Genomic DNA, 27,697 nt, shown 5'->3' with positions numbered 1-27,697 from the left:
TATTCTAAAGGTATTTCAAAATTTTCCAATGTATTTAGAATTTGACTGTCTTCACTGATCTCAGAGATGGTTAGAACAGGTTGTATAGTATCCTGATCATTGACCCACTCATCTTCTCCTATTTCTGTTATTGCCTTTGCTGGAGGATACAAGTTGAATTTCTTGGTGGAATTACCATCTGATATATACATGTCTCCAGACCTACAACTGATAAAAGCATCAGCTGTTGCTAGCCAAGGTCTTCCTAAGATAAGAGGATGTCCTCCTAGATTATTCTTGGGAGTTAAAATCATAAAATCAACTGGATATTCCCAAGAGTCTAGGGAGACTGGAATGTCTTCCAATACACCATCAGGTTTGATGATTGATCGATCTGCAAGTTGCAGTAAAGTAGGTGTAAAGAGAAGGTTAGGAAGCTTTAACTGATCCATGGTCTGTCTACTCATGATGTTGATAGCGGCCCCTAAGTCAATCAAAGTATTTGGGATTTCAACCCCATTAATATGAGTTTTGACAATAGGGCTACCAGGATCCACATACTTTTGCATGGTAATCTTACCCATCATAATGTCTGCAATTTTTCCAACTAGATGTATCCTTTTGGTATCTCTGGTTCTCTTTCCTGTTTTCTTCAAACTCAACTCCTTTATTGTCTTTGCTAGAATGGGAATTTCCTTAATGGCTTGTAACAAGGGGATCTTGATACAGACATTCTTCAATTCATCTAGAAAACTATAGTCAGGCACCCAAATTTGCTTTTCCACTCCTTTGTCAATTTGTAATCTTTCAGGAAAAGGAGGTGTAGCTAAAGATGTAGGTTGCTCAACTATGGGAGTTGTGGGGGTTGATTCTTTTTCTTTTTCTTTTTGGATATTTTGGTTTTGAAGTGATACTTCAGAACCCTTATTGACTTTGAGAGATTCTTCCTCAGAAATGCTTGGTTGTTGAACACTTGTAGAAGGTTGATCTAGGATTCTACCTGATCTGAGTTGTACTTCATTGAGAGGAACAACCATATAGGTAGGGAATGGTTGACCTTCCATCATGTAAGCATTTTGAGGGTTCCTATTATTTGGATTTGGTAATGGCTGAGAGGGAAGTTGATTTGACTTCTGTTGGGATTGAAGCAAGAGTTGAGAATTTTGATTTTGTGGAGGAGGTTGTTGTTGTTGAGGGTATGGCAATGATAATTGTTGACCTTGATTTGGAAGTTGTGGAGCTTGCTGAGCTTGCTGATTCTGAAAAGATGGAGGATATTGATAGAATTGAGCAAATCTCCCATAAGGATTTTGCATGCTTTGCATCCATGCTTGAAAAGAATTTTGAGGTTGAGGCCAAGGTTGTTGCCAAGGATTCCAATTTGGTTGGGATTGAAAATTCATAGAGTTGTTAAACCCTTGATTCTATTGCCCTTGCCAAGGTCTCCTTGCAACAAAACAGAGAGATTCAAGTGTATTTGGATCCTCTTGAAAGACTGCTTTGAGGCCAGGTATTGAAGGACAATCCTTAGTCTCATGAGTTTCTGAGCAAATTACGCATGTTTCTACAACGTGTGCATCCAAGGGACATTCCCTTAAAGCATGTTTCTTTCTACATTTCGGGCAAAAAATGGCCAAAGCCTCAGCTTCTGCTTTTTTTTTATTGTGAATCTTAAGGGTATCTAATTGTTCACTAAGACTCCCTAAGATGTCAGTTTTGAATTCATCAAGCATATTGCCGATTTCAGCCCTACTTACTGATCCCGTTGCAGATTTATTTGCTGTAAGGAGAGAAGGATCTCTAGACCCTTTTTGAGTTTTTGATTTGCCCCTTGAGAGATGGATACATAGTTCTGCTATATCATTGAGTGAAAGTTGAGATATATCCCCTTTCCCCATCATATTCAAGATATCTATCCATTCATCCCTAATGGCTTTTAATAGGAGGGCTTTTAAGGTCTCTTCATCCAAATTACTCATTTTTGCTCGTTTCAGGTTATATTGAAATCTTTCAAGTAAATCTTCTAAGCTCTCATCTTCTCTTTGTATCATTTTAAATACCTCGTCCTTGTGATTAGTAGGCATACAATAGTCCAAATACCTATCCAAAAATGTTTGTTTCATTTCATCGCAAGACCTAATGGATTGAGTGAGTAACCCCATGAACCATTTCAAAGCTTGATCTTTCAGTGTTGAAGGGAACAATTTGAGTTTCTGAGAGTCATCCAGATAGTCATAAGTTCGACACACAACTTCAAACTCAAATAAAAATGTTTCAGGGTCCTCAGTCCTTAACCCATGGAAATTTGGGAGGACAGATGGCGATATGTTTTTCATAGTGGCTCGGGAATCCTCATTAACAATGGGAAACCCAAATGAGTTATCCCCATCTCTATTTCCTCCTCCAAGGGGACCTCTACCTCCTCCATTATTGTTGTTGTTATTTCCTCCTCCTCCTCTACCTCTACCTCTACCACCTCCTTCTTCCTCTGCCATGATGGTTCCCCTAGGGATTTCAAAATCTTCTGGTTCCTCTACAAAGGGTGAATGAGAAGAGATTTCTCCTTCTTCTTCAGGTGATTCTACTTCCTCAATTACAATTGGTCTTTCTGTAGGAGAAAGAGAAGAGTCTCTTCCTGGTTCAAATTCAATAGAAGGTGTGGGAGAGTCAATTCTTGGCTCTTGAATTCCAGGAATTCTAGGACTAGGAGTGTCGGTTGGAGATAAGGGAGGTGTCTCTTGTCTATCCCTTGAAGCAGATGGACTTGTAAAAATTGAACTTCGAGCTCTAGCTAAAAACCTTCCCCTAGAATCTCTAGCTCTATGCATGTCATTTTTTTTTTATTATTTTTCTTCAAGTCAAGTTAATAGTCCTTTTTCTGATCTTCCAGGTCACTCTAGGTGCAAGAAGAGAGCATACTCAAGAAACTACTAAATCAATAACTTTCTCTTTTCTGATCCTCCAGATCACTTTGAAGTGCAAGAGGAGAGCATACTTTGATAGGTTATCAACTTCTTTCCTTGAAATTTTATGTTTTTTTTTTTTTCTCTAAGAATATGGCTACTTAATTTCACTTCCCCGGCAACGGCGCCAAAATGTTTAGTCAATTTAGTGTTGTCTAAATTGCTATCATAAATTGTCAACCAGAGGCTCGTAAGCTGATGAAGTGAAGGTGTACTATATGTACTTAAGCAACCTCTTAGATCTTTTTGTCGTTTGGGGGTGTTGTTTGTGGTCAATTTAACTTCCTAAGATGGAGTGATGATTTTATAAACACATGAGTGATAGTGTGTGTAAGGTGATTTCTAAATGAGTGAGTGTGTGCAACTGGTGTTTTCTAACTACCTTCTAAACTTTGCAAAGAAAGAGATTGAAAGAAATAAACTTGAAATGAAACTGAAAGCAAAGAACCACTTTCTAATGGCACTAGTCACTACTCATGCTGCTGCAAATAAAAAGGTAAGAAAAACCACTTTAAAGACCAATGATAATGTTCATCTCTTCCTAACACTCTGCTTCCAACATATAGTACTATGTAAAACACGATTAAGAAGTAGTTAGAGATAAGTCTAAAAAGTGATAAAGCTCTAAATGACAAATTATAACACCACTGTGCCTTTCTCCAGCATTCTGCTTCCAACATATATTGTTATGTGTAACAAGTGAAGAAAGAGTTAGTGATATAAGTCAAAACTACTCAAAGCAAGCTATAATTTATTAGTATTCTGATCTCTTAAAGATGAACAACTTATGATAAGGAGACCATCAATATGTTAGCATACAACTTGAGAAACTAAACTAGAAATTAAGCTAGAAAAATAGAGTAAAGGCAGCAACTATGAATATGACAACTGAAAATACCATCAGAGATAAAGCAAATACACAAAGACACACAATCCCGGGCTAACACCTGCAGAAAACAATCCTGATCAGTCAAAGTAAATGCTGGAAATGAAATGACAGCGAAAATAAATCAAAACTGTACATGTTTTAAAGAAAAGGAAAATTGCTGAATTTGAAAGAAGGAAATGGCAAGAACATGAAGATAGAGTTACTGTACAAAGGCTGTTATGAATGGGGGCCCTCCATCCACAAAACCCAAGGAAAGATCAGCTACTTGAAGTCAAAACAGCACAGTCTTCTATTAACTCATATGCAGAAATTACAGTAAAAAGTGCTGAAACAGCAGCTTCAAAACAGAGTTTCTGGATACGCTAAAATTGCAGCAATTACATAAACAAAGTAACTAAAAAGACTAATCCTTAAGCGTACGCAGACGCTGGATTTATAGGCGTATGAACAACTGCCTACTGCGTAAAACATGAAACGAGAAATTAACTAACAGTCATGCTGATTAAATGGTTCAGCAACACATAAACAGGTCCGTGTGCGTTCTGGAGGGTACGATCGTCATGGAGGTTGAATCCAAGGTTGGATCCTGTCTCCCATAACCTGCGTAGCATGGAGGAATCGCCATCTGGAGTGACGTGACCTTTCAGCTTACGCAGCACCGTTTGAGCTGGCTCTGTTGACCGAAGTTTGATCCACGTTGACCGGAGGTATGCGTGGCGTTGCTGACTGAACCAATAGCATAGGAACCTTTAACACCTTCATTCCCACGTGCCCATGTGATTCGTTTTGCAAAATGACACGTGGAACATAGAGATCAATGAAAAGGCTGCGGAATGACCAGATAGCTGCGGAATTGCCAGCCAGCTGCGGAATCTCTGTGCATATGTCAAAAATCTAGACAAACAGCCAAACATTAGCAAAGTTAACCAATCATGCTTAAAGACATCAAATGTAATGATCTGGGTAGGTTTATGAGGAAAATAGGGCAAAAGAGAGGGATAAGTGAGGAAAAGCTGTAGGTAATGATGGATAATTAGCTGCAAGTTAGAGGCTCTACACCTGGCATGAAAAATGATGTAGCAGAATATTTAACACGTTGCCTGGCATGCCAACAATCAAAACAGAGCATCAACACCCTGCTGGGTTACTACATCCACTACCAATTCCGGAGTGGAAGTGAGAGACCATTTCTATGGATTTTATAACAGGTTTACCCAAATCCAAAAGAAATAACAATTCTATCATGGTGGTGGTAGATAAGTTAAGCAAATCAACCAATTTTATATGAGTATAGTCCACTTTCAGAGTGGTGCAGATTGCCAATATTTTTATGCAAAACATTTTTAGGCTGCATAGGTTACCAAAAACTATAATTTTTGACTGGGATGTAAAATTTACATTAGCCTTCTGGAGAACTCTATTTGATGGGTTAGGGACTCAATTAAATTTGAGTACGGCCTATCACCCTCAAACAGATGGACAAATAGAACAGGTGAATCAGGTTGTAGAAATATGCTAAGATCATATGTCATGCAACAACCACCTAAATGGGAAGCCTATCTGCACCTGTTCGAATATGCCTACAACGGCTATCATACCTCTTTGTGGATGAGTCTGTTTGAAGTATTGTATGGACGAAAATGCCGCACACCCTCCAGTTGGGGAGGACCAAAAGACAAGCTAATGTTAGGACCCGAAATGTTAAGAGAGATGGAAGAAATGGTCAAGAAAGTACGAACCAACTTAAAGGCAGCCCAAGATAGGAAAAAAAGTTTCACCGATCGAAAGAGAAATTTTAGAGAATACCAAGTACGAGATCATGTGTATGTGAGGATTAGAGCAAAAAGGAGTACGTTACAATGGAGTAGGTGCACCAAGCTGGCACCCTGGTTTTGTGGACCATTTCAAATCTTAGCAAGAGTTGGACTAGTGGCATACCAGCTCGCCCTACCAAGTCATAGTCAGTTGGCATGACATACATGTAAGAAAGTATCATAGGTAGGGCAATTAACTTCGATGATAAAGGAAAAGATAACTTAAGTATTTTGTATTTCAGGTCGAGTTGGAAGGAGAATTCTTGGTTGAGCCGCTGAATATACTTGATTGGAGAGAAGTAATGCTACGGAAATGAGCCATCACCCAGGTTAAAGTGCAATGGCAGCACTTTGGGCTGGATGAGGCCACTTGGGAGGATGAACAACTCATGAACGAAGCTTATCTAGGACTATTTGTGGCCGGAAAACATTGGGACAATGTTTGATTTCAGGGGGGGAGATGTACTATCCCCAGAAAAACTGTAAATATTTTTATTTACAACAGTGAGAACAAACTCGATAATTATTGTTATTATTTGTTTCATTTGAATAATATGGTTAATTATTGAAGATAGGAAATGATTTGAGTATTAACAGATTTTGTAACTTCTCATGGAAAGAAGTTGGAAAAGGCAGTTGCCAAAAAAACCCTAAATACCTCCCCTAACTGTGAAATGCTCCAAAGAAAAAGGAGTGAGGGGAGGAAAAACCACGTTGAAATGTCAGGCAGTAAGGGGGGAATTACTAAGTCTGGTGATGACCAAATAGCATAAGCACTGTGTGTGACAAAACTTGCAGAAGATAGAGGTCTTGCAAGCAAGCTTGGGAGGAGATTTGGTCCTAAAAGATGAATCTCACGGTTGGGTGGTTGAAAGGTAGCAGATAACAAAGGTGATCTCTACCATTGGCTTTTTTTTTTATTTCTTTGAAAAATTTGGGTAAGTGACACCCTCCTGGAACTAATTTGTTGAGCAACTCGATTAGGTGTTTATATTTTTATATGGAAAGATAGAGTTGAAACTCTTAACTTCGAAAGGATAGTTGGAAATGTTAACATTAGAGTTACTCTGTTACAAAAAAAAAAAAAAAAAAAACATGAAACGTAGGATTATTACTGTACATAACTAGAGTTATTACTCATTTCTTGAAAGAATTTAGTGGTAAGGTTATTATCCGTGTAGTACTGGTTAAATTCTAATCTAGAAAATACCAACTATGGAATTATTAAATAAATTGTGTCAGCTATTTTATTGCTAAATAAATTATTTATAGTGGAATTACTGTCTGTATTGAACTGTGTAAAATTAAGAATTGGAAATCAAAATTTGACTAGAGTTGGCATGTTCAAGTTCCTTAGGGAAACTTTGAAGAAACTAAGCACCAAGCAAAGAAGGGAAAGAGTTAATCCCATAAAATGGGAAGAACAGTGCTAAGCCAGAAAACTGATATAACATTTTAACAGAGGAATATAAGTGCATCTATACAAATCAAACTGGGATAGCACAAATAAAAGGAAGAACTAATAAACAAGACTAAAATCATTGTAGGGTCCTTTCTGAAACCCTAAGTTGAGATAAAACCCCATAGTGATAAACACTGACAGGGTTAATTTCTTGAGTTAGTTGACTAAAGCATTACACAATACAAATAGAAAAGGAGAGAAACAAATACCGTGTCCGTAGAAGTAAACCCCAAACTTACTACTAACTCAGAGCCGCATAGTTGAACAGGCATAAAACGTTAAATAAGTGAAACCCTACTATGATGCTTGCACAATCCTTTAACCACATATAAAGATATAGGACTACTGGAGCAAAGAGGTGCTGATAGTTTTTTAACAAGGAAAAGATGAGCATCATCATTTTCATAGTAATAAAAAAAACCCATAACCATATTTCAGACAAACAGAGATGAACCCCATTCATATTCCAAGACAACCAGTAATGAACCATAATCTTATTCCAAGATAAACAGAAGCAAACCACATTCAAGATCCAAGCTTAACAATAATGAAATAGCATACCAGAAAGGCTTATATGGCCTCGGGCTGATTTAGTTTAACAATACAATATTAATAGTATCGGTCCAGAGGGCTGAGAAACTCTCGCATAATAAAAAACATGAGGAATTTACCCTGGTGCGGCCTGAGGCTTAGGTCCGCAGGGAACCCTCTCTAGCTGAGGAAAAACAAAAGCACACTACTCTCGAACAGCAAGAGGCTAACCCCTGGAGAGAAATTTAACATGTAAATTAACAATAGAGCTTGTTTAGCTTCAGAATTGAAGGCAAAACATCTAGCAAACTCCTGTGAACTGAGTTATAGAGCTGCTAGGTGAACCCAAGTTTCCCATTCATTCGGTCTAGCACCAAGGATGCTAGAAGCTTACCTGGAAACCCTCGCGTGACAGAGATAGCTAAGGGAATCATGAGCTCCTCCTGTCAATTGCTAGAAGTCCTCGGACCCGCATCCATCATCCCTGCAGATAGAGTGCATGGAAAATTATTTGAGAACAGTGTTCAGGTAGCGAAGAACAGACAATCACTATGGAAAAATCAACGCAGAATATACTTACATGAATAAATACTGAGAAATATACAATCAACGAAGGGAAAACCCATAGCTGCGCACCTAAAGTCCTTCACCTAAAACAAAACTCTAGATTTGTAGACCAAACTAGCCGACGTGAGGAGCAGAAGATCAGGAACGGGCACCAAGGAGCGAAGGAGCAGAATGAAGCGTATCTCCGACAAACGAGGTTGAGTAACCCTCCGGTAGAAACCCAGCCATCAGATCAAAAACCCAAACCCTCCACCGTCGATGTGTTGAGAGACCCAAGGTGTACAGCTACGGAAGGACCGCCTACCCGTGCCACGTTAACATGACAGAGTAGGAGTAAATGCCAAAATCAAGTGTAAAGACCCAGTGTATTATGTTGTTGGAGTGTGAACTTAGGTGTGACTGTAATGGAGTTAACGTAGAGTAAATGACGCTGTCAGTGATCAGGGGAAAAGGATTTCCTATCGCACAGACTCATGATGTGGCCCATTACCATTTACCAATAACCGCTAACATGAGAATAGATATTCCGAGAGTATGCCACATGCCATTCATACCCTATGTAATTATTACTATGGTGAAAACAAATATTACCATGTTGAAAGATTTTTATTTTATTTTTTGGTATGATTTTCAATGTGTATGTTTTAGAGATATGACGCATTTAATACTAAGGGAGTTCTCTTCCCAACAAACTATTTCTACGAGCTCCAGAAAGAGGACCCAACTTGTGGAACGACATACCTTACATTTCACTAAACCCATTATATAGTGGATGGAAATACTTTCTTCCAATTGAATTATTATATTTACAAGTGTGATTTTTTAGCAATTTTTTGAGTGGATTTTTTATGCTTAATTTCTCTAAAATATTGCAGAAATTTATTGAAATAATAAATTTGATAGATAACTAGTGAATAATAGAAGTGCTTTAAAAGATTTTCAGAGCATTGAGCCTATATATAACCAAAAAAAACTAATTTAAATAAAACAAATCAATTTTTTAACATAAAATTCCAATGCCAAAAACTGCCCAAAAAAAATAATAAATAAATAAAATAAAATAAAATAAAATAAATCAGACCAAAAACAACTCTGCTGATTGAACTCGTGCCCTTACCTTTCTAACACCACCTATAACAAGCTGCTCGACAATTCAATAGCTGGTCCCCTCCTGGTAAATAGCATGATATTCTAATTCGTTGATGCCTTATCCTTGTCGTATATTTAGTTGCCGCGTAACGAATGATGTCTGGCACTTTCCTATCATTCTTGTCGATCTAAACATTCCGAAAAAGTAATAAAGGACAGATAAGTAGTTGGGTGGTTTTTTTTTTTTTTTTTCAAAAGGTGGAAAAACCTATCAAACTCAGTTTGTCAAACCAACAGTGAGGACAGCCATCTCTGGCTGCTAACCGCAAATGTCAGTTGACACATCACTGTTATCAAGGAAAACCACGCCACCTGAAATAACCCGCTGGTGGTCCGTAAGGGAGCAGGCTTTCACTCCTGCCAGATGCCTCTGGGTCTTGGGCCGTTAACCTGTTTCCTTACGTCGAGGAAGACGAGCTCTTAGCCAAGCAGAAGCAGTTTTTAAGTTGGGTGGTTTTTCATTACAATAAACTTTTAATATTACATAAATTTAAATATTAATTTATATTTTTTAAACATTTTCTTATAATGTTCAACTTCATGGAGTAAAAAGGAGTGTAGTTGATAAATGAATATTTTAATATTTATGTTTCAATGTATTTATTTGATTAACATTCTAATTTTTTGAGTTATTTTAAAATAGTGATAAAAATTTTAAGAATAAATTTTTATAGGCACAATTTAGGGTAGTTTAAGTAAATTTGACTCAGTTAAGTTATTTGTGTTTTTTAAATTTTATGTTTATGAGAATTTATGAATTTTCTTAAGGTATTTATTTTCAATGTATCTTATTTAAAGATGTGAAAACTCCTCACAAATTGATCATTGTGACTATTAAGATTGAAGCAACTATGTTATTAGACACCATCACTTCTCTTGGAATTATGGTTATATAATGAGATAGAGTAAAGTAGCCAAAAAGTGCAAGTCCAGATATGGATTAACGAAGCTAGAGATGTAGCTAGAGATATGGATTAGCAATGCTAGAGATGTAGTTAGAGAGTTGTCTTATGGACAAAAAATGGAGATAGAGTTAATAGTTTGAGGATAGTGAAAGAGTCAACGTGCTATGAGGGCCACACTCTTGTGATAACACTACTAGCATGTGAACGCCCTATGGTTTTTAGTCCAAGGCATGTGTATTTCCCCAAGAATTTGTAAAGCTTGTCCTTCACACATATATGTTAGGAAAAGAATTGTTGTAAGGCCTTAAGAATTTGAACATGTATACATGTAGTGTAGTGGCTCATAGAGTAATCAAATTTTGGCATGGACCACTTGGATAAGTACCAAGGTGGTAGGTGTAGTGGTATTCTAGCTTGAAGGGGGGAATGTAAGGTATCAGGTGAGATGATTGATAAATGATAGAGACCATATCAATCTCCCCAAGTCAAATTTAAGGGCTATATTGTTAGGGTAGTTCAAGTAAACTTGACTCGACCTAGTTACTCATGTTTTCAAGTTCCAGTTTATGAAAACCCATGGTTTTCTTTTATGGTATTCATCTTTATTGTTTCGTATTGAAAAAAGGAAAGGCTCCTAGTAAATTGGACTAGATGACCATTAAAATCCAAGCAATGATGTCTTTAGACACCAAAAGCTCTTGGTAAATTAAGATAGATGACCGTTAAAATTCAAGCAATGATGTCTTTAGACACCACCACTTCTTTCAATACTTTGTGATCTTAACAAAAATTACCCAAAATCAAATAAAACTATAATTTTAAAAAATATATTATTAAATTTGAAAATAAAATAAAATTAAAAATATCGATATTTAATTTTAAAATTAAATTCTTACCATCAAAATTACTATAAATTAGTAATAAATTAAAAAAGATTATAAAAGCGAGAAAATAATTCACCAAGGTTTGGAAAAATATCAATAAGGAAGAGATTGATTTGTGCTCTAATTAACATGTTAATAATACCAAGGGGAACAATCAATTACTGTTATGAAACATTTATTTTATAATGTTTATTTTTATAGTTATGGTTTCATCAAATTCGTAAGAGATTAAAGATGATGTTTATGATTTTGATTTATGAAGTTTATTTTAATTTGTTGTATGTGTTAGAGTGAGGGTTTAGGACATCCCCCCATATTATTACATTTTCAATTTTATATAATTTAACGTTATTATTTTAGTTATAAATTTTAATTTTAATTTATTAATATTAGTAATAGTAATAATTATTTTAAATTTAATAATAAGTTTAAATTCACTATTTAAATTTGTAGTATATTTTTTAATTAAAAAAATTATCCTAAATTTGATTTATCTAGAGAATTATGTATCAAGAGGTTACCAATCACCACATGCATATTATTTTATCAAATTTAATTTCACATAGTATATGATTGTGCCCAGAGGTGCTTTACAACCTAATATGGGGTAGATCTCACGTAAACATGTAAACTTAAACGTAAATGTAAATGTAAATGTAAACATTTAACATGTAATGCTTAACATTTAACATTTTTAAAAATAAATCTAATTATTATTATGTATAAACACAATATAAATTTAAAATATAAAGAGGTTTATGAACACTCAAAGAAGACGTGTGGTAAATAAATAAAAATATAAATAAACTTGAGTTATGATAAATAAATAAAAACTCTTTTTATAGTGAGAGAGGTAGAAATGGGTAAGAGAGGGAGAGGGAAACACAAAGATGGAGTGGGCGGAGAGAGAACGAGAGAGGGAGGGATATAGTGAGAGAATTGGAGGGAAGAGTGAGAGAGAGATGGGGGAAGAGAGAGGATGTAGGAGAGAAAGGGAGATAGAGGAAGGACAAGAGGGAGGGATAGAGAGATGGAGTTGGAGGGGGAGGGAGGAAGAGAAGAAGAAAGACATAGAGAGTAAGAAGTGGAGAGAGAGAGGGAGTGATAAGGGAGAGAGGGAATGTGTGTATGTCTAGGGGTGAGATAAAGAGACAAAGAAGGAGAGATGGGGAGAAGGGGGGAGAGAAGGAGAGAGGGAGGGATATAGTAACATAGTTGGAGAGAGAGAGAGAGAGAGAGAGAGAAAGAATGTGTGTGTGTGATGGGGGAAGAGAGAGAGAGAAAAAAAGGGGGATTGGAGGGCAAAGAGAGAGAGGGGGGGGGAGAGAGGTAGGTAGGCGAGAGAGGGAGACAGAGGAAGGATGAGAGATAGGAATTGAGATAGAGGAGGAGAGTGATGGGGGAAGAGAGAGGATTGGAGGGGAGAGAGAGAGAGAGAGAGAGAGAGAGAGAGAGAGAGAGAGAGACAGGAGGAGAGAGGGAGAGTGAGAGAGGATAAGAGAGAGGACTTGACAGAGAGGAGGAGAGAGGGAGAGAGAGAGAGAGAGGGAGAGAGGAGAGAGAGAGAGAGAGAGAGAGAGAGAGAGAGGATAAGAGAGAGGACTTGACAGAGAGGAGGAGAGAGGGAGAGAGAGAGGAGGAGAGAGGGAAGGAAGAAAAATACATAGAGAATGAGAAGCAGAGAGAGAGGGAGTGACAAGGGAGATATGGAGAGAGAGTTCGTACGTTTGCGGGTGAGATAAAGAGACAAAGAAGGAGAGATGGAGCTAAGGGAGAGAGAAGGAGAGAGAGGGAGAGAAATATGGATATAGTAATAGAGAGAGAGAGAGAGAGAGAGAGAGAGAGAGAGAGAGAGAGAGAGATGAAGGAAAAGAGAGGATGTGAGATAGTGGAGAGAGTGAGGGAAAGAGAGATGAAGTTGGAGGGGGAGAGAGAGGGAGGTAAGAAGAAATACATAGAGAGAGAAAGTTGGATAGAGAGAAAGGGAGTGATAAGGAAGATGGACAGAAAGGGAGAGAGGACATCAGGAGGAAAGATAGAGAAATGGGGGAGAGGGAGAGAAGAGGAAGAGAGAGAGAGATGCAGAGGAGGAGGGAGGGATACATAGATAGATTGGATAAAGAGATTTTATGTTTTTGGGGTGATATAGAGAGACAAAGGGAGATAGTGATATTGATGGAAGGTGAAGAGAGGGAAGAAAAGAGAGATGGAGAGAGGGAGGGAGGGATAAAGAGCCTGAGAAACATGGAGTGAGAGATTATGTGTGTTTGGGGTGGTGAGACAGAGACACAAAGAAGGAGAGATGGAGGGAGATAGATATATGGAGGGGTGAGAGAGGGAATATGATTTCTTGCACTAGATTACATGGATTTTAGTGTAGATGTTGATTTCTAATCATGTTTGATTGTTTGCACTAGATGAATTAATTTTAGTGTAGATGTTGATTTCTAATGATATTTGATTGCTTGCACTAGATGAATTTATTTCAATGTATATTATTTCTAATCTATTGTAGTGGTTGTAACACCCTCCAAAATTTTGGCCTGCATCCAATTTCAGAGCCTTCCTTGATGATTGCAAAAACTCGGGCTCATCCCATGAGCTCGTGTTGAGTCTTTACACCCTATTTGCTTGACTGTTCACTGGTCGTCTTCTAGCATGTTGATTTCAATGTCATGCTCGCTGTCTTGTTTTGGTTATGTTCGCCATGTAAGCATTTGTTGCACTCACACACGAAGTTGTATGCAATGTTGTACAAGTGTCATCACGATCTTTCAATGATCTATCTCAAGTGTTGCACTTGTCGCTAGCACCCTTTAGTTAATCAAACTGAGCATGTTCTCTTATTCGTTTGAGGTGTCTTATCATTGAGTCATGTTGAGTGTGCTTTTGCAATGTCATGTATACACGAGTTCAATCACTCACAAACTTAACCATTTCTCCAAAGATCTGTCAAGTGGACCACCCTCCATTAGTCATTCCTCTAGTGAGTGGCACCGCATAGTCTCAACCCTCAGTGACCAAGCATTGAGAGCAGAATTGCTTGGAGCTTGAAGCTGCCTTCCAAGCAATCCACACTGTGCAATCCTGGAATCAACCTGGCTGACTATTACCCAGAATAGCACATAAGCTTCCCAAGAAACCATCTCAGTCTGCGCTTCGTGCAAGCCTATCTATTAAGCTTCCCATTGGTCAACTGGAGAATTTGTGATCCAAAATGGATCCTAAAAACCCTTAAAGTCTTCAATACTTAAAAGCTATCACAAAGGATAAACCTTCAAGAATGGTCGATTAGACTATCGGGAAAGCGGTATCAGAGTTTTTAGTTTTTGGTTTTGTTAAGGTTAGACAAGCTTGTGTTGGATTTGAATGCTAACTAGGTTAAAGCTCAAACTAGGGGAAGAAAAACTCGTTAAGGCTAATCCAGAGATTGGAAGAGTCTATCCTCGGAGGAGAATGGTAGAAGAAATTCCATTGGAATAAAAATCGTAGTTCATGGATAGTTTTATGGCCATGCGAGCCATGGTGGAAGAGATGTATCAAGAATTTAAGAAGGGTTGAGGTGAAAGCACTTCAACACCCAAACAAGGCAAAGGAGCAGAGGAACCTCTTCTAGTTTCCCATCCAAAAAGCAAAGGGAAAGGGGAAGAGCCTCATCCATCATCTCCTCCACCATCACCTCCATCTAGCCCTAAAAAGAAAAAGAAGAAAACTTCTTTGATTAAATTAGATGTAAAGTTTGATTTTCCAATTAATGATGGAGAATTAAATGCAGAAAATCTAGATAACTAGATTAGACAGATTGATGAATATTGTAGGGTGTAGAACATTGATTCAAAATAGAGAAAGATTCAACTTGCTAGCCTTCGCCTTGGAGGAACTGCACTAGTGTGGTGGGAAGGCAAGACACAAGCTGATCTGAAGAGACATGGTAAAATTCTTTCTACCTGGAATGAATTTGTTTCTGCCATCAAAAAGCAATTCTATCCTCTAGCTTATATGTAGCAAGCAATGATGAGTTGTCAAACTCTTCACCAATTAAAGGGCCAAAGTGTACAAAGCTATACCCAAGAATTTAGAAAAAGAGCTTTAACTCTAGGCATATCTATAGACTCACCTGAAACTTTGTTGAAGTATATAGGTGGTCTACATAGCTATTTGAAGCACACCATTCTCATGTTTAATCCCACTAGCCTAGATGATGTATCCATTTAGGCTACACATCTAGAAGCTAGAGGCAAGAATGTCAACTGAGAGATTGGGTGATCATCAAAACCCTCTGCAAGAAAGAACAAGGAAAAGAAGAAGCTGAAATGGAAGGAGAGGAAGACAAACACTGTACAAACCTTCATGCACTCACCTCAAGAAGGATGGACACGATGATGAACACTGTTGGTCTTTGCATCCAGAGCTGAAACCTAAGAAGTTCAGTGGTAAGAAGAAGAAGAATATTACTGCTATTGAGAATGACTTGGGGTCAGTCTCAGGTGATGAAATAACAATCACAACCACAGGTATAAAGGTAAAAATTATGAATCATCTATAAGTAATTTTCCACAATCTATTGATAATGAATATAATGAGAAGAAAAGGCATGAGCTTTTCCATATTAGAGTTATTTCCAAGCACCAAAAGATTGATACTCTATTTGATAGTGGTTCACAAGTAAACTTGATTTCTGAAACAATTGTAAAGAAGTTGGGCTTACTAACAACACCTCACAAGAAGCCATATCCATTAGGTTGGGTATGTCATAAAGCAAAGCTACAAGTGACTAGACAATGTAAAATTAGGTTTTCTATTGGGTCAACATTTGTAGATGAGGTTGAGTTAGATATAGTTCCCTTGGATATATGTGTTATTGTTTTAGGAAGTCCTTACTTGTATGATAGAAAAGCCATTTTCTATAGAGCCGAAAATAAGTATCAATTCACTAAAGATGGAATAGAATATATTGTAAGAGCTCATAAACTCAAAAATAACTATTCTCTCATAAACTCAGGGTAGATGAAAAGAATTTCAAATTCATGCAAGCAACGTTTACTAATGGTTGTAAAGGAAAAGAGCCCTGATAAACCAATGTATTTGAAGGTTGTGATGCTAAATAGAAAGTTGATTTAGTTAAAGTTGTTTCAGAATATGATATCCTATTTCAAGAACCTAAAGGTCTGCCACCCAAAAGGGAAATAGTACATGATATTCATTTTCAGCAAGATGCTCCATTACCTAACATTGGAATGTACAAGTTATCCACTTTAGAGAATGTAGAGATCAAGAAGCAAGTACAAGAGTTGCTCAATAAATGGTTCATAAGACCAAGCACATCACCATGTGGATCTCCAATCGTAGTGGTGAGAAAGAAAGATGGTTCGTGGAGGATATGCATTGATTTCAGAGCACTGAATAAAATAACGATCAACAATAGTTATCCTCTTCCTCGCATTGATGATCTATTAGATCAGCTGAAAGAAGCAATTTACTTTTCCAACTTAGACTTGCATAGTGGTTGTCATCAGGTCAAAGTAGCAGAACAAGATGCATGGAAGACTTCTTTCAAAATAAATGAAGGGTTGTAAGAATGGCTGGTTATGCCTTTTGGCTTAATTAATGCTCCTGCCACTTTCATGAGAGTTATGAATGATGTACTCGGACCTTTTATTGATGATTTTGTAATTGTATATTTAGCAGACATTCTTGTTTTTAGTAAAACATGGGAAGAACATTTGAAGCATGTAAAACAGACTTTAGATGTTTTGAAAATAGAAAATCTCTATGTGAAGTTATCAAAATGTGAATTTGGAAAAACATCTTTAAGTTATTTGGGTCATATTGTGGGGGGCAGTGAACTGAAGATAGATCCCTCTAAGGTTGAAGTCATTGTGAACTGGCCTAAACCCAAATCTTCTACAGAAGTTAGGAGTTTCCTAGGAGTAGCACAATATTGGAGAAAGTTTATTGCTAACTATTCCTTGATTGCAACTCCCTTACATGCTTTAACTGGATTGAATAAGGTGTTTTAGTGCGGAGGCAAACAACAGAAAGCCTTTGACACCTTAAAAGAAAAAAATAGTATAGCACCAGTAATAGCACTGCCAGATCTTCAATGACCATTTGAGATTGAAACATATGCCAGTGACTATGCCATGGGAGCAGTGTTGGTGAAACACGGTAAACCCATATGCTATCATTCTGAGACATTTACTTATGCAGTAGTTAATTATCCCACATATGATAAAGAATTGTATGCATTAGTACAGAGTGTGAAAAAGTGGAAAAATTACCTAATGGGAAAAGAAACAATCATACATACAGATCACCAACCACTTCAATATTTGCACTCACAAACTAAATTGCAGCAATCAAGACATTATAGGTGGATGGGTTTCCTACAACAATTTCATCTTGTTGTCAGATATAAGAAAGGCATACATAACAATGTTGCAGATATGCTATCAAGACCAATCATAAATGCATTTACTATACTTAAGCATAACTCAGTAATGCATGAAATCTACATTGAACAATATGCTCAAGATGTAGATTTTAAAGATGTATATGGAACTTTAAGTCATGGAAAACAAGTAGAAGAATTGGATTATTATGTTAAGGACCAACTCTTGTATCATTTGGGAAAGCTATGCATTCCACAAACTGAAAGATTTAACATAATCCAATAAGCACATACTTCTCTCATATTAGTTCATTTTGGTGTAAGTAAAACAGTTGCACAGTTGCAAAGGTTCTGTTATTGGCCAAGAATACATGAAACAATTTCTAGATATATTAAAGGGTGTACTATGTGTGCTAAAAGCAAGCCCAGTAATAGAAAATTAGGCTTGTACACTCCTCTTCTAGTTCCTTCTCATCCTTGGTAAGTGTTTCCATGGACTTTGTTGGGGGATTACCAAAATCTAGAAAAGGTCATGCTTATTTGTGTGTTATTATGGATAGATTTAGCAAAATGTGTATTTTGATACCTTGTAACAAGCAGGTTACAACTGAACAAATAGCGAATTTGTTCTTCCAGCATGTATGGGTTCATTTAGCGTTACCCACTTCTATTGTATCTGATCAAGATTCCCGATTTGTTGGGAAGTTTAGGTCAAGTCTATGGGAGTTGATGGCCACCAGATTGAAGAATAGCACAACATTTCATCCACAAACAGATGGTAAAATAGAGGTGGTCAACAAGACAGTGATCCAGTTTCTTAGAGGTTATTACAGCAAGCATCCCAAGCTTTGGGATGAAAATTTGTGTTATGTGCAACATGCTTACAACTATGCCAAGCACTCTTCTACTTAGAGATCTCCTTTTGAGACTTGTTTTGGTTTTATACCAAAGTCTCCCTTGGATTTTGTTTGTAGTAAAGACATAGCAATTGATGGACACAATGATGTGGACAAAGCAACCAAGTTCATTGAACAGATCTAAGAAATTCACCAGGCAGTGCAGGAGCAGCTGGAAAGAAGCCAGGCCAAGTACAAGGCAAGGCATGACAAGTATCAAATTGAGCATAGCTTCCATGTTGGTGATCAAGTCCGGTTGTACATCAACAGAGACAGAATGCAAGGTGAATGTAAGAAGCTGAAGCCAATAAGGTATGGGCCTTTCAAGATACTTGAGAAAATTGGTGAAAATGCTTTTCACCTTGATTTGCCAGCTTATATGCATATTTATTCAGTCGGTAATGCAGAGAACTTGAGGCTGTATGAACCTTCATTGATTGAATATCCTGAAGAGCAAAGTCAGTTGCCTTCTATTGATCATCTGTTACCTGAATATCTCAATGAGTTGTAGGAAGACACAGTTCTGGACAGGAAGGTGAGAACTATGCACAGAGGGGATGTTGAGTACCTAACAATTGGACTCAAATTTTCAAAACCAAGCAGTGCACGATGGATAGAGATTGGACAAGTGAGGAAGCTGTATCCTCACTTGATTGATGCTTAAAAACCAACTTTTTGTGCTCCAAAAGCTTTTCAGTGGGAAGGAGTGATCCAAAATGGATCCTAAAATCCCTCTAAGCGTTCAATACATAAAAAATATCTCAAAGGATAAACCTCCAAGAATGGCGGATTACATTATTAGGTAAGAGAAACACGCATAAATATTGAAAATAGAGCCTATCAGAGGCCAAAACAACAATGCGCAGGAGCCATTGGATCTGGCCGATCAACGGTCCATATTTGATTGGCATATCACAATCGGCGGTAGCAAGCAGGGTTAATCAGGCATAGCCTTATGGAAATCGCGATAACGATCAAGCATGATTAGACGAGGACTGTCGATCAAGCACACATATTTGACGGTCCAGATCTACCTGCATTATATCGCATTGCGGTCACGTAAAGGTTGATGGCATAGGAGGCCAGTGACCATGCCATACGCTAATCGCCGATAAGGCCGATCGGAAGTCAAAAACGATATGAAATAAGCGATATAACTAGACCTGATGGGATTTATATATGAAAATACATAATATTTGAAGTTTGATATGACAAGTTTTCCTGTGTATTTGGGGTTTTTTGCTATAAACCCAAATACAAAGAAACCCACAACCAAGTGACTTGCGATATTGATATAAAGGTGGACCCAATGGAATTTAAGGCAGATTCCATAACATTTCAAGTCCAATAAAAGGAAATTTTACGGATTTTACAACATTTTATGCATATTTCTATGTGTAAATAGAGAACGATTGTTTTGGGATTTCTAATGCGCTGATGGTCCCTTCTGTTACAAAATAGGTGGCCACCATTGTTTAATGCTCAGAGGGAATTTGAGCGGACAGAGGCTGTGAGCCAGAGAGCCTGAAGGGTAAATGAATAGACAAGCGCCAATTGGCTTAAAAGCCACTGCATGATAGAGACAGGAGCAAGTAGTGTTGAGACAGAGAGAAAAAATAGACATAGAGCGAAAGGGAGAGTCTGTGTACTCAGAAAAAAACCATGTTGTTTGTTCTTGTTGTTATAAGAAGAGCTTCGGCGTAAATCACATATAGAAAGACCTAATTGATCTTCTTTACACTAATCTACTTAGATGCAAATCTCTTTTAGAGGCAAAAAAAAATTGATCAAGTTTGTTCTTCCTAACATTGATCTCTTGAGATACAAACCTTTTTTAGAATAAAATAAATTTTTTTGCTTCTTGACACTTAACAGATAAAAAAACAGACTAATTTAATAGTTAAAATAAAAAATGTTTAACATAAAAAAGTCACCACCGCATGATAATAACATTGATTGAGTTTAAACATAGTTTTGGGTTTAGACATAGTATAACCATTATTTTATATTTACTAAATTGATATACCCTATATCATAATGACTCACGTGACTTATATCGAATTTATGACAAACTTAACATTCAAAGTTTTTCCGTATTTAGGACACTGAGATTATTCATGTTTGAGGTGTCTAATCGTTGCCTAATAAGAATGTCTCCATATCATTATATAAAATAAATATTATTTTATTTTTAAATTAATTAAAAAAATTATTTTTAAATTAATATAATATATTTGTAGAACTTAAATGTATTTTATTTTAAATCTACTTAAGGTTAAACATTATTAATTATTGAATTGATTAAATTCAAATTAGATATGATTTTTTCTTTATTTCATTGGCTCCAAATTAGAAGTTGATTTTTTTTGATGACCATTGATTATTTGAAAATCATAGAAAATATTAATTAATATATTTAATTTATTTTTCAAAATAATAAATACATTACTATTTTAAATTTTAGAAATAATTAAATGAAAATTATTTTTTTAGTTATGATATTGAAATCAATATTTTAGAGGGGCTTTTGTTTAATGGTTAATGAACAAACTCTTAAAGCATTCCTTACTACAAATCATTGGTTCAAATACCTTTGTGTTATAACTAATTTTTTTTATTAAAACTTAATTAAACATGTGGTTGAAATTATAGTTTGAAGTTTTTCAACCATTGAATTTAGGCTTCTGTGATCCATATCAATTAAGAGAAGAATCTTCGGCAAAAATTACATAGAGATAATTTTGTGGACGCCTTTCGAACCAACCAACGAGTGTGGTTCATCGTTGGGACAAGTTGAATGAGGAGATCTTACTATGCATTTTAAATAGATCAGGCAGAATAATGGCTAGAATAATGACAGCTAGATTTGACCGGAAACGGCTAGTTGCCAAAATATTTATTTATTTATTTTCAAATCAGTTAATCCAATTATTAATTTTCTTATTAAAATAAACGTAAATTGACAATTTTATAAATATATATTAAAATAAGTGAGCTAATATACTATAATCATAAAATAATCAAGTAATTAAAAATAGATAATAGTTAATTATATTTGAAATAAATATAAGTTAATTATATTTTAAATAAAATATCAGATAAATGGAGATTTAAATTTTAAAATAAATTAATTATAAATCAACTAGGTTATTAAGTGTAACATCGGAGTTAAACAAGGTTGCCCCCTCTCCCCTACCCTATTTGGCATTTACATCGATAAGCTCGAAGGCTATTTAGAGGAAGCAGGATGTGATGGCACAATCTTAGCTGGGATAGTCGTCATCCTTCTTCTTTATGCTGACGATATTGTTCTTTTGGCAAGGTGCCCATATGATCTTAATAAGCAACTCAGGCTTCTTAAGGATTTCTGCTCTACCATGGCTATGACTGTTAACACTGACAAAACAAAAGTTATGATTATCAAATCCAAGAAGGACACTTACGCTAATTTTATGTATGACAATAATAACTTGGAGGAAGTGTATTCTTACAAGTACCTAGGAATTGATATTCATCACAAGCTCAACTGGAACCATATCATTGAGAAAAGGATTAATGGGGGGTGGAAAGCTTACTATGGTCTTGAAAATAATTGTAAAATTGCAAACCTTGTAATGTGGGATAAAAAGAAGTTCCTCTTTGAAACTTTAATCACTCCTGTTATCTTATATGGCTGTGAGGTTTGGGGTTGCAGCATCTCCAGAGAATCATGGAGAAAGATTGAGCAAATCCAGAAGCGTTTTATAACTTATAACCTGAAAATTAAAAGTAATACACCCTATCCTATTCTCCTTATAGAAGCAGGTCTTTCCCCTATTGAGAGCCTAGCTATGCTTAGGTTTCTCTTGTACAAGCACAAAATCAGTAACATAAACGATCATAGACTTCCTAAGCTAGCTTTAAATTCTAGCCAAAACCACCTAAGGCTCAATCGAGGGTGGCATAAAGACACAAGGGCCTGGTTAAACTATTGGGAGATCAACGAAAATGATGCATTGCAAAACATAAATAACATTAAAGATATTGTTACTTCTAAGTTCAAAGAAAAAATGTGGTGTGAGAAAGACTTAGCGGCTAAAAGAAAATTAAGTTATTATAAGAAGGTCATCAACCCCACCCTAGAAGATCAAAAGTATCTCTCTATTTTAACTAGCTCAAAGAAGAAAATTAATATAGCAAAGATTAGAACGAATTCTCATGAGCTCCATAGTGAAACAGGTCGTTGGGCAGTTCCTAAAACGCCATGGACGGAAAGGATCTGCCATATATGTAAGAATAGGAACATCGAGGTTGAAAACCACTTCCTCTTAGAGTGCCCCGCGTATAACCACATTAGATCTCAGTTTCACAATCTTTGTTACAACACTGACCTTCCTAACCTTTTACAATGTCAAAATTATAGTGAGCTCGAGAGGCTTCTCTCCAAGCTTTTTGAGCATAGGAATAAAATCTTAAATCAAAATAGATAATTTGTTTCTTTAGGTCCGATAGACCATTATTTGGTCTCAGCGGACGTTAACCATCATCATCATCATAAATATTAGTTAGTTTTATAAGTTAAAAATAGAATTTTCTATAAATAATTTTCCTATTTTAAAATATATATAAATAAATAAATAAGTTTCATATCCATAGTCAAGTATCTTGATAAAAATATTTACTTAATAGATAAAAATTATTAGTTTAAGAATAAAAATAAAAATAAAAATAAAAAATCGACAAGAATGTGACAGTTGCGTGATTCACTATTTCACCCACTCGACAGTTGCGTGATTCACTATTTCACCCACTCGATGGTTACCGCAGATTTAGAATTTACCAATGGTGAAGAGCCTGTAGATGTGAAATAATCCTGTGGGTTGTAATTATAGTTTGAAAATTTTCAACGGTTCTTTACAATCTTGAAAAAGAATGGTCATCCAATAGATCATCACCGCAGATTTAGGATTTACGGAGGGTGAAGAGCTGGTAGCTGCGAAATAACCATGGTTTGAAATGAGTTGTAATTATAGTTTGAAAATTTTCAACGGTTCTTTAGAATCTTGAAAAAATCACGTCACCCAATAAATCATCACCGCAGATTTAGGATTCACGGATGGTGAAGAGCTGGTAGCTGCGAAATAACCATGGTTTGAAATTATAGTTTGAATGTTTTGAACGGTTCCACAAATTAGAATCTTGAAAGGAATGTTAACCCTGTGGGTTGCAATTATAAGAAATTTGAAAATTTTCAACGGTTCCACGTGCTAGAATCTTGAAAAGAATGTGACCGTTGCATGATTGTTTATTTCAATAAAAGCATGTAGATGTGAAATACATGGACTTTTTGGTAGAGAATGTTTTTTGGGAGATGGCGGAATTTAAACCAAACAAAGCTGTCATTAGCCACGATGAATAATTCCTGCAATCAAAAACTCTGACCACGATCGCAACATTCTCGACATCGCTATCCGGTCAATGCCATCAATTAGAAAGAAAGTTAGCAGGAACGCCCGATTTTCTTTGGAATCTGGAAAAGTATGATTTGGAGCATTATAGTCACAAAATTCAAAACAATAATGAACAGGGAGAATAAAGCGATCAGCTGTTGAAGTAACCAGACTAATACTGCGGAGATTAGGGGCTGGTCGGGGACACTCAGAGGCATGCAAATGCCGAAGTTGAAGATCCTAATTTCCTGGATTTCCTCTCCTTCATCTTTCCACTTTCAATTTAACCTAGATTTCTTCAACATGAGGAAATATGATCTACACACGTATGGTCCACACAGGCCACATCGAAGGAAAATTGTTAGACAGAGTGCTGGGAAGCAACATGGAGGAGTCAGATGAATTAACTCGCTAATGGAAATAATTATGGCCAGTGGCCAATGTTCCAGCAGATTGAACGAGAAACAAAAATATAAACTACATTGGTGGAAACCGATTAAAATGTATTTACGACCGCAATTTGTTTTCAAACATTTATGAGTGATAATGGTCTAGATTTTAATTATAAGTATGAGCATGTTTGTGTATGCTTTATTTTGGGGGTTTAAAAGTGAATATCTATCATCTTTGTTTTATTTTTTTTTTCGTGGTTTAAGGATCTTGATTGTGATTTTTTTTCTATGTGATTTAAAGATCTTGATTGTGATTTTTTTATGTGATTTAAGGATTTTTATTCTGATTTTTTTTACAATAGTGTTTGAACAATTGATACTCAATCAATTGAGCTAAGCCTTGGCATTATATCTATTATAAAAATTCTATCTCCTTTAATATAAAAAAAATAATTTGAATCTGACACTAAAGATTGCATGACAATCAGATCTAAGTGAGAGAAGGCGCGATGGCTAGGGTTTTAGAGGGAATGTATTGTGCTGCTGCCACTTAGCAAACCAGGGAACTGAGCCGTAATGGATTAGAGCTGCAAGGGATCAAAGCTTCAAGGGTTCAATCAGATCCTACCCTTGCTCGAGCCACTGTACAGAACAATGAGGGAGGATCAGTCAAACAGGGTAGGGTTGCACGCGATGGGTGGAAGGCTATGCAGCCTGTTGAACCCTTGCCCCATTTCAGACTATCTTGTGTTGACCGAGTCACGTTTCTAAGACAAATCAATAAGGGAGAGGCCGAAAAGAAAGAAAGGGGTGCGAGTAAAGGGTCGGGGATCAAGCAGCTTGTCACACCCCTGCTCTCCTTCGGACAGACGAGGGATGATAACATCAAGGGGAAAATGAAACACATGACCGGAACTCTCCTCAGCAAATCTGCCATACATCAGGAGGTTAGGGCTTCCTTGATACAAACAAGAACTCTGGGCATAATGAATGAGCATTTGATAAATGACCTCGAAGAGCCTGAACATCTCACTCCTTCAGCGACCCAAATAGCAGAAATATCCTGGCCAAGAACAACACTAGCCACCAAGGACTCCGACCAAGAACTGAAACAAATTTTTATCAGAACCCTATCAGGGAAAATGATTTGCAAGCAAACCTGGAAGCGGAAGCAGATAGAAGATATAAAGTATGAAATACAAGCACATACAGGCATATTAGCAAACATGCAAAGCTTGATATATGCAGGAAAAATTTTACAGGACCAATACACAGTGCAGGACTATGAAATTGTGCAAGACTCAACCATCATACTAAGCATGAGGCTAAGAGGTGGAAGCTCCAGATCCAGCTCAAAGGGTACAACTTCTTTCAAGGATGCCATCAAAGGGAAGGGGGAAGCCAACAACAAGCTAGCACCACCACAAGATCTACCTGGACCCTATATCGTGGAGCAAAAAATGTAGACTCCGGTATTGACAATCGCTCTACCTGAGGTAAACAAATTTTATAATGATTTCTTTACAAAGGCTGTCATATGCAGATTCAATGGCTTTTGGCCCAAGACTGATGTATTACAACAATGGATCTACTCCACTTGGACAACAAACTATGATATCCATTTATGCTCCAAAGGATTTTTTGTTGTCAGAGGAAAGGGAACATGCTCTACATGAGGGCCCATGGTTCTGGGGCAATGTAGGACTCTTCATGACTCCCTAGTTCCCAGGTTTTGATGCCAATACTATGGTGGTTTCCAAGAGGTCGGTATGGGTTAGGTTACATAACCTCCTACTACATTTCTAGCTTCCCAAAGTCTTTGAAGCAATGGGGAATGCGACAGGAAAATACCTCAAGCAAGACATGGAAAGAATTAGAAGAGGCATACATACTTTTGCCAGAATTTGTGTGGAAGTAGATCTTAGCCAAGGTTTACCTGACAACATAATTCTAATCCATAACAACACACAGTGGAAACAACCACTAGATTATGAGAACATGGCCTTCAGGTGCCGTGGCTGTCAAAAAATAGGTCACCTTCTTAGTAACTGCCCACAAGCCAAAAAAGAAACCAGACGAAACAAGAAACAAATGCAAAAACCAAGAGGCTGGCAGCGCACAATGAACCCATATGAAGCAGCAGTGGATGAGGAGGCAACTATCCCTCCACCAGATCATGATGATGTCCCTATTGAGGAGGAAGCTATGGGAACCATCCCCAAAGCAAACAATCAGACACACAAGGCGCTAGAAATGGAGGAATTTGTAGCACAGGAACTGATGGACTCTTTGCCGGAGAAGATACCAGAAACAACGGACACCAGTGGAGCCAAAAGACAACATACACTAGATCACTCCGATTCTGACAAGGAAAATCCTCGCCCTGTGGAGGGCACTTCTCTCATACTTTATTCGTCCTCACCAACACAAGGGTAATGGCGTAAAGTTGAGAAGAAAAAAGGGAGAAGGGCTTGATCTCCTCCCCACTGATACTTTATATTTTTTTTATGGTTTTTCTTTTAACAACAGTCTTTTGATCTGCTTTATGCATATGTGCCTCAACATCTACAAAATGTAATTTTGTTATCATTAATAAAATTACGATTTTTCCTTATGGGAAAAAAAAAAAAACTATATTTTGGAAAAATAGGTTGTCAATTATTTGGTTATACATATTTGTAGAGGATAATTTTTTTTCCTCGCGCTTAGAAATTCATTTAGATAAAAAATTTACAAACAAACAAATAATAATTTACTTTGATTGAGCCTAGAAGTTTATTTTACAACTCAATATGAGAGATATGTAAGTATGTGTGTGCTAAGCTTCGGGTTAACATATGTCTTTTTTAAAAAAATCTCAGAGATAGTAAAAAACAAAAATGAATATGGTCGCCGCACCCATGAGGATCTAGGGGAAGGACTATGGGCTAGGGCCTAACCCCAACCCCGTAGTCTAGCCATACTACAAACGATGCACCGTGAGCCCAACTCAAAACCATTGGCGGAGAGGGTTAAAGGGGCCAACCCTCGGGTCACATGAACTTCTATAGGACAAAGGAGAGTGCCCAACGGTTATGTAATCAACACAGATTTTAAATACCAAACCCTAGTTCTGTGGGTGGCAAAGGACCATGTGTTTTTTCCATTGGCGGCCTGGGTGGCAGGGGCAGGTGATTAGACCCGACAATTGGGAATGTGGTCCATGTGACCCTATTTTTTCGAAACTAGGTGTTAGAGGACAATTTAATTGTCCTAGAATTTCACTCGGGCAGGATTGTAGGCTAGATTTACGCATCAGTTTCGGGTTTGGGGTGCTCAAACCAAGTTTGGGTTGAATTGGATCTCAAGTTTAATTATTAATTATAATTATAATTATTAATTTTATGTTCTTTATTTTATTTTTAGTCAAAATGTTTTATTCATAATTATAATTTTTAATTATTTTA

This window comes from Pinus tabuliformis, chromosome Q, assembly GCF_031772625.1.
Source record: "Pinus tabuliformis cultivar Carrire ecotype Pingquan chromosome Q, CPIR1, whole genome shotgun sequence".
In the NCBI taxonomy this organism is placed as follows: domain Eukaryota; kingdom Viridiplantae; phylum Streptophyta; class Pinopsida; order Pinales; family Pinaceae; genus Pinus; species Pinus tabuliformis.
Note: the sequence above shows the minus strand (reverse complement) of the source record.